This window comes from Nicotiana tabacum, chromosome 7, assembly GCF_000715075.1.
Source record: "Nicotiana tabacum cultivar K326 chromosome 7, ASM71507v2, whole genome shotgun sequence".
Taxonomy (NCBI): domain Eukaryota; kingdom Viridiplantae; phylum Streptophyta; class Magnoliopsida; order Solanales; family Solanaceae; genus Nicotiana; species Nicotiana tabacum.
This window is the reverse complement of record NC_134086.1, coordinates 179,511,097-179,520,343: the sequence shown is the minus strand read 5'-3', so window position 1 is coordinate 179,520,343 and position 9,247 is coordinate 179,511,097.

The window sequence follows — 9,247 nt, the reverse complement described above, 5'->3', positions numbered from 1 at the left end:
CTGGCATTTCGTAACCTGATCCTTTAACCCCGCTATCAATCTTTTATCCGCCCGGCTTCTCGGCTGGTTATCGGCCTCTCTTTTCATCTTCCGGATCTGAGCTTTGAGGATCTCGCCTTCTCTGATTAATCTGTTCTTTTCTCCCTTGTGGGCAGCGGACTGTAATTGGCATTCAAACTTCATATCCTGAACTTGTTGTTTTAGTTTGCCTGTTTCGGCAAGATATTCCCGCTCTTTGGCCAACCAGCCCCACTGCTCTTGTGAAGACTTGGCAAATTCCTGCAGGTGAGGTCTTTTGGTCGGCCTTCCAGGTGATGTGTCCCCTTTGTACCAGGCCTGATACCCGGGTGAAACTTCCCCTTTTGCCCGATTCATTACACAAGTATTTGCTTCTAAGTATTGACATTGGCTCCAAATTTGGCGAACCCTTGCTTCATGAAACTGGCCATCGGGACTAATCTCGATCACCTGGGTGCTTAGATCCTCGTCTTTCGGCACTATCTGACACCTCCCAAGTTGCCTTAAAACCCGATGCGGCGCGTATGGCTGAATGCTCTTAAGTCCCATTAAGAGAAAATGGGGCCTGGCTGCTGGCATGTATATGACTTCGTCGATTGGTAACCATCCTAGCGCCCACTGTATTTGACTGGCGTCGAGGGTACGGAAATATGAGGTCCATGCCGTGACTCCTTCAGGTAGGTAGGTCTCATTATCTCTGGTATAGAACTCCTCTATGCAGGTCATTTCAGCGGATCCATGACTGAGAAACTGGGCTCGGTGACATAGGTGTTCGGTCATCCACATTTGCAACAACAAATTGCAACCCTCGAAAAGTTCCCCCCGCTTTGCAAGACGTGAGAGCCCGGAACATATCAGATACTATCATGGGCGCCAACGTACTATCTTTCTGGGTGAGCAACGTACTAACGACCCCTGCTATATTTATGTCAATATTCCCGTCTTTTCTTGGGAATACTAAGAGTCCTAAGAAAGTTGTCATGAAAGCAATCCGTCAATGTTCTTCCCACTTTTGACGATTACTTTTGCTGCACAACTGGTTCTCTAGCTTGTCGAATCCTCCTATGTGACCATATCTTTGGTATATGAAACTCATGGTGCAAAAACCTTTTGCCAAGTCAGGGTTATGAATTGTTCTGACTATCTTTAAGGAGTCCAGAAACCGGTGTATTGCTACAGCTCTTGGAGTAATCAGATATTTGTGCCTCAATGGAGTCTCAGCACTGCCGATATACCTTGCTATTTCTTCTAAAGTTGGGGTAAGTTCAAACTCCGAGAAATGGAAAACATTGTGCGCAGGATCCCAGTGGGGGACTAGTGCCCTTATGATATCTCCCCGTGGCCTGATATCCAACAAACTCGTGAGGCCTTTCAAATACTTCTTGATTTCGTCATGCCCTTCTTTGCCTAAATCATTCCACCAGAGCCGCAATTGGAAGGGGATTTTATTCATGATTGAAAAGGGTTCATTTGGAGTCGTGCTCATTCTGCACATTTATTAATACGATTTTAACAAACGAAACTTATTCTGATAAAAACAAAAATATATGCGATTTTTCTCAAAAGGATTTCTGAACACGACCTCTCAGCACTTCATGAACGAAGATTTTTAAGGTTGTGTGAAAAAAACGAGGTGGCCGTCTGTACCAAGGCAGCCTTCCGGAGTTCCTTTCGGGAACATTTGGCTATTTTTGATATAAGCGGCATCACCCGACCCTTTGATAGAAAAATGTACTTGGCGTTTTTGCTACTTTTATTGATTTTCAAAAAATGGGAGGTTGGACCCGGCGGAGATTGCCTACGTATCTCATACCCTATGAGAATCAAACCAGCGTAGTTCGGGCAATTTAAACGAACAAACATCTTTTTTATTTATTGCAAGACAAACCATTTTCCTTTCCTATTTTTGAAAACAAGACAAAATAACTTTTCATTTTTCAAAGAAAAGATAAAACAACCTATTTTTCCAAACTAAAATAAAGACTCTTTTTTTTTTCTCAACAAACGATTTTCCAAAAATAAAAGACTTTTTTTTTCTATTTTCCATTTTCTAAAATAATCAATTAACACCTTAATTGTTATGTCTCTTTTTGTTTCCTCTTTTCTTTTTTTCAACACTCCCAAGATTCCGGAACCGGTCAACATGCAGGTTTGAAACAAATATATGTACGCAGCAAGTAAGATGCATCAGGATGGTCTTCTCTGTTTCAGGTTGCTATTCCTAGACGGACCCAACCCCTGTGTTGAGTCCCCTAAGTCAAATGCAACGTGATGCAAATAGGCGTTCCTACTAGGGATCCGGCATGAAGTCACGTTATTCTATGTTCAAAACCTGGGTCAGTGTTCTAGACAGTGTACCCGAGCGGACAACTCGAGCTGAGGAAGGAGCTCCTTTCCGGGAACCAAAAGGCCAGCCGGCTTAGAAACTTTCCGAGCCTCTTTTATTTAGGGTATGACACTAACAGAATAGGGAGTCTCAACCAGTAAGCACATCCCCGGAGGTAAGAAGAGAAAGGTTTCGGCACAATTTATATACAGTTCAAATAGTATCAAAGCGGTAAAAGCAGCATTTAGCACATTAGGCTCAAAACATGTAAAAATCAGATAATAAATAAAGCCAAATAATAACAATTATTCTAAGCTCGAATTCTTAACCCTGAACCAGTGGTTCTGGGTCTCATCAAAAGATCCCCAGCAGAGTCGCCAGAGCTGTCACACCTCCTTTTTACGTGCCCGCGAGGGGCGCAAGGGAGTTTTTTCAAATTAAAGGACAATCGAAACGGGATTTATTTATTTCTTTCAGAGTCGCCACTTGGGAGATTTAGGGTGTCCCAAGTCACCAATTTTAATCCCGAATCGAGGAAAAGAATGACTCCATATTACAGTCTGCGTACCAAAAATCCGGATAAGGAATTCTGTTAACCCGGGAGAAGGTGTTAGGCATTCCCGAGTTCCGTGGTTCTAGCACGGTCGCTCAACTGTTATATTCGGCTTGATTATCTGATTTTATACAAATGTGAACTTATGTGCCAATTTTATCTTTTAACCGCTTTTATCATTTAATGTTATTTTTATCAAGAATTGCAACATCGTGGAAACACACCTCAAACCACGTTATAATCAATGTACCCGTGGTTAGAGCTACGTTTCAATTCTGTTGAGATTGGGATTTGGGTCACATAAATGTGCACCCGAGTTTAGGAAGATAACATTATTAAATATGCGCCTAAAGCAACTAGTGTATTGTTATGTTGGGAAAAGGTCGTAAAATTCGCTAAACGGCATGTCCCGAATTCTAAGTATTTTAATATATACATTTAGAGGGCCCCGCAGCTTGTGCATTTTTGTTTGTCGAGGCTCGTCTCATTCATTATTTTTAAAAGGAATTTGCAACGTCATGGAAATGCATCTCATACCACGCCACAATCAATGTACCCGTGATTAGAAACACATTTCGAATCCGTCGAGATTTGGATTTGGGTCACATAAATGCGCACCCGAATTTAAGAAGGTAAAATTATTAAATACGCGCTTAAAGAGGCTATCGCGTTATTATTCCGGGAGGGTCGTGAGATTTGCTAAACGACCCGCCTTGGAAACTGAATGCTTCGATATATACATTTAACGAGGGCCCCGCAGCTTGTGCGTTTTTATTTGTCGAGGCTCATCTCGTCCTTATTTTAAAAGGATATCCTATAGCAACTACGTTTCTTGTCGCGTTTGTCTCTACTAATTGAAAACAGAGATAGTCCTAGTTAATTACATTATTGCAGGTTATTCATAGCAGGATTCAAAATGCTTTTACAGAATAAAAAAGCGTGGCTACGCACACGGACAACCGTTCGAATATTATGGGCCCAAATCCAGCTCATGCGGGATGGGCTAGACCTGGGCCACTGTTTATTCGATGCGGGCCTGCTTGGTCTGTTTCGACCTGGGCTCGACCTTCATGAGGTTGGGGAACACGGACTCGTGCTATTTTTTATAAGGGTGTGGTTCGACAATTATAATGAGGCAGTTTATCAAAAGGGAAACGAAATTAACTAACATGGATAGTTTAATACTTTGAACATGCATTTAAGGACATGCTAATCACAAAACACAACTAATTCCCAAGATGTAGCCTATTATACTGTCGAAAAATTTTATCCAACAGCCTACATACACAATTGGATGTCAAGTCACCATACATTGACAGTTACTATGTGTGAAAGCTAACTCCAGTATCCAAGCAAAAATGTAAATTATTATACATCACATAACATTCAGTGTACAGGCTATACATAAAATAAACGATCTTCAACTCTTCTCTTTGTATTCATACTCAACTTCAAGTTACATTGACAATATTAGTCGTGTACCTGGATGTTTGAACAATAAGAAGAGGAAGAGAAAGAGTATCAGCAGCAGGCAACCAACAGCAACAACAACTAGCCACAAAACACAGCAACGACAACCAGCAACAACTATGCAGCCCACAGGTGATCGAGCATCAAATAGACAAATCCCAGAAACAGAGTAGAACAGCAGGAAGCCCATAAACAGAATGTAACAACCCCAGCCCTTTTAACAATCACACACAGCTCGACAGATAACCAACAACAATTGGCCAAGACAGCTTGACCAATTTGAACTCTTAGGTAATTTTCAGACAGTGTTTTGACTACAATATTCTGAGGTTTCTTTTGTTTCTTTCTTTAAGCCTTTTTCAACTTAAAACCTCTCTCAAGACTAAAAAATGTCCCCCTTTAAGTTCTAAAAACAGCTTATTTATAAGCCAACAACCCAGTGCAGTCAAGCTGCCTGGATTCTGCCAATTGCAGACTGCCCATACCCCTTAAACCCCCTGCTGGGCATCTTCTTGATGCAAGTTATCTGGTTCCCCATGCTTGGCCTTATTGCTTTAATCAAGAGTCATGGGTTTTAAGTATTCATTTTATTCCCATGCTGCTATGTTTTGTCCCCACTAATACTAGTTTAATAGTATTTCTGATTAAACAACTGATAGCCCCCCTTTAATCCTGAACATTTACACAGTCTTTCAACCAAAATTACCCCCACAGACCCTTGGTCATTACTGCCTTGCCCCACCCTTTCACTCTATTGAATCTGCTGGTTATAATCATTTGAGAACCAGTTCGAAACCCCCCTCCCACAGCTAACAAACAACCATTCAACAAAAATTAACCAGTTAGGAGTTACGTCGTGTGTTATTCTAATACTGTGAAACTAAACGACAACAGGTGTCGAGTTGACTCTGCGAGTTATAACGTATACTAATTAGTCGCTAATCAACTAAACTCAAAACAGAACCAACTGAGTGATTCATACATTTTTCGGACAACCATAGAAAACTTTACGACCCTTAATTTTTGACGACGTTACTCAAATCGACTATACAAACTATTATGCGTAATAATTGATCGTCAAACAACACAGACTAAACAAGGCACCAATTTATTTCAACACTCGGGGCATTTAACACGAAGTTTACGAAACTTAACTGGTCGACGACATCAGTGGAAGCGAACAAACATCTTATAACACTCATTTAACATTTAAGAAAAGAAATCGACCAAATAAAAAGGGTCTTTTTGAGGATGGGGAGAACTGACAGAAAATAATCAAAAGATTCAGAACGAATATACGAACATGTGCACAAACAAAAGAAAAGAAAAGAAGATTACACCGGGAACTTACCTCAACACGAGATAGGTTTGGTTTTTTTTTAGGGTTCATGAACTCGGATTTGGGATTCGACAAGTTCTGCTTGCATTCGACCGGAACCAAAGCTAATTAAGGCCTGAGGGACATTAGGGGAGTGACTAGGGTGAATATGGGGTGGTTTGGTGTAGATCTAGGTTTGGTCTTCGGATCTTCTAATGAAGATTCGAGACGTTCGGGGAAGATTCGAGGTAACCTGAGTGTGGATTTGGAGAGGGGGGGGGGATCATGGTGGTTCAGGGGTGTTAGACTCAAGGCCAACGACACAGTCGCCGCCGGCTTTCAAGCGAAGGGGTGGGATGGAGGCTAGGGTTTCCATGGGAACCTGCCTATGAGCTTTAGAAGACGGAGAGGGGTCTGGCTATGGGGGCTGGGGTGAAGGATTGGGGCTTTTATATGGGGGAGGGGATTGATCCTGGGCCGTTCGATCTGATGAGATCAATGGTCATGATCCCCTGGCTGATGTAGAACGGCGTCGTTCCGCTTAAGGGGGAATCGAGTTGGTCCGGGATCCACGGATCAACACCGTGTTTCATTGGGTCGGGCCATAAGGGAAGCCAGGGACCGTCGGATTAATGTAGATGAACGGCTCAGATAGACTTCGCCTACAACGACGTCGTTTCGATTTAGCAAGGGTTGCATTGAACCGTTTGATTGCAATGAATCAACGGCTGAAGATTGAGGTGCTGAACGACGTCGTTTGGGACGTTCCCTGGGCAGCCTGTGTTTGGACCGGACCTGTGTGCTGGTGTTGGGCCTCACTTTGGGGCCCAATCCGATCTTCCCACAACCCTTTCCTTGCAACCCAATTAACAAAATTAAACTAAAATTCCTAAAATAAAATCTTGTAAAATTAAAGATGAAATCATACACCTGTTGGTTAACACCTATAACAATTAACACACAATCTAACGTTAAATACAAATTACTCAATGAGCAGGCACATTTTTTTGGAGTAACTTTCGTGAAGCAAAAATCACGTGCTTACACCCAAGTCACCGGTTCATCTTGAATCCCAAATCGAGGAAATTTTCGACTTTTCCAAATGAAGTATGCGAACCAGAAATTCTAAGTAAGGAATTCTTTTGACCCGAGGGAAGGTGTTAGGCACCCTCGAATCCCGTGGTTCTAGCACGGTCGCTTAAATTGTTATAATGGCTAAGTATCTGATTTAAATACATGTTGTGACTTATGTGCTTTTATTGAATTTAAAAACCGCTTTTATTATTATCATTTATTTTTATAGAATTTGCAACGTCGTGAAAATGCATCTAGAACCACGTCACAATCAATGCACCCGTAGTTGTTAACACATTTCGACTCCGTTGAGATTTGGATTTAGGTCACATCAATGTGCACCCGAGTTTAAGAATGTAATTTAATTAAGTCGCGCCTAAAGAGTCTAACGCATTATTATCTTTGGGGAAGGCAGTGAAATTCACTAAATAGTCCATCCCAAATTCTAAGTATTTATTATGATTAATTGTTGAGGGCCCCGCAATTTGCATTTTCTAATTTGGCGAGGCTCGTCTCATTTTTTTAGAAGGAATATCCTAAAGCGACTACATTTCTAATGTGTTTGTCTCTAAAAATAGAAGAAAAGATGCATGCTAATTCAATTATATGCTTTGGCCAAATCCAGATTTTTGTTAATCGTCTGATTAATTATTTAAGGGTGAAGAAGCGTTATACCTCATGAAACATGCTTTTAATTTTTGATAGAAGAATTATATACAAGATTGATGAAATGTTACAACTACTACAAGCGCTCCTTGAATTAAATTTAACTCATTTAGACTGGATTAATTAAAACCACTTATTAGAGGATGCGACTAATGATATTTGAAACTCAACCTATAAACTGCCTAATGAAGCTGAAACTCGAAAATCTAAAACTGTGTTGTATTTTTGTGAAATTGAAACGGACCGTCCACCCTACATATTCAAAACATGATGAAGAACGAGTTTGAATTAACAATCATACTAATGGTTGCATATGCCATGAATTATGGTTACATCCTGTATACTATTAAACGAATCACATATCGTGGTTTAGATCAGCATAAGCTTCGATTAAATACACACTTGCTAATATATTCTCTATTGAACTACAAACTAAAATCTACACAACTTAACAACCTTTAACAAAAGACTGTAAGTAAAACAGCAGATGATTATAATTCCTTCAGATCTTTCAATTCATGCTTTCATTGTTACAATCAGTTACACCAATGCGGGGGTCGAAATGTGTACCTGGGAAATGCTTACAATGAAGAAGCAGGAGAGTCAGTAGAGCAGCAGTGCCAACGAAACAGCAGCAGTAACAGATAGATAGTAGCAGGACAAGTTTCAGTGCAAGATGCAATTATAGACGAGGGAAAAGGTAGCAAAATGACAGCAATAAGCAGGGGAGTATGATCAAAACTCAGGCAGACCAAATCCAAGAATGAACCAATGAGGACAACCAAACAGTAAACTCAGTTAAAGACTTGGAAAAATCAGTATTGATTCCACAAGTTAAAAGAAATCCAAACAACAAATAGGAAGAAACAGTTTCTGATTTTGTCTCTATGTTTCCTATTCCTTGCTCTTTTTATAAATGTGTTTTTCTCACTCAAGGTATGTTTGTATATGCCTCTCTCTGTGGTATCCCTCTATATCTATGTCTGTCTAAACATCCAGTCCCCAAAATCAGTCTAATTTTCAGCCTAAAAATTTGTCTGCCTCTCAAAAAATCAGTCCAGTCTGCCCTCCTTTTCCCTAGTCTCCCTAATATGTATGCCTTACTTCTCTTATCTCTCTATGTATTTCTTTTGAAAAATCCCAGAAAAATCCAGTCTGATCCCCTCTAATGGAAGTTCTTCTTCCTTTTTATATCCTAACATCATCTATTCACAGCCTGTTAAACCATCAGAAATCCCTCACTTTCTTGCTGTTTTTCCACTCAATGTTTAAAATATGAAAACCTCCCATGAGATTCCTGACAGTACCCTTTAACATTTATTAAACTAAAAAGCAGACAGGGGCAACAAGAATATAATCTGACAACACATGCTGTCAAACTATTTTAATCTAAAAGGGCTTTTATGCACATGTTGTGCACCAATGCACATGCCATCCAATTCAGATTGCAGCTAACAATCCAATCTTTTCATTTTCAGATTCAAATACAACAACTATAAGTAGCCATACTTGATTCTTACTTTGATTCAAACAAAGTTCCAGCAGGCAACAGATCCAATTGTTACCATTCGAACAACTGAAATTAATTGACGACATATGTCGACTCGACTATACTAATCATAACATGTACAATCGGAAGCCATGATCAGAGCATTTAACAGTATTAAACACATGATTCGAATTGTACTGACTAAACAAACAATTGTACTGGGGAATCGATTAATCAGTCAAATTTAAAGTTCAATTGATTGCACAACACATACACATATACACACTATCAGTGAATAGAGGAAAGATTTGACCAATACAGAGGTCCGGGCAA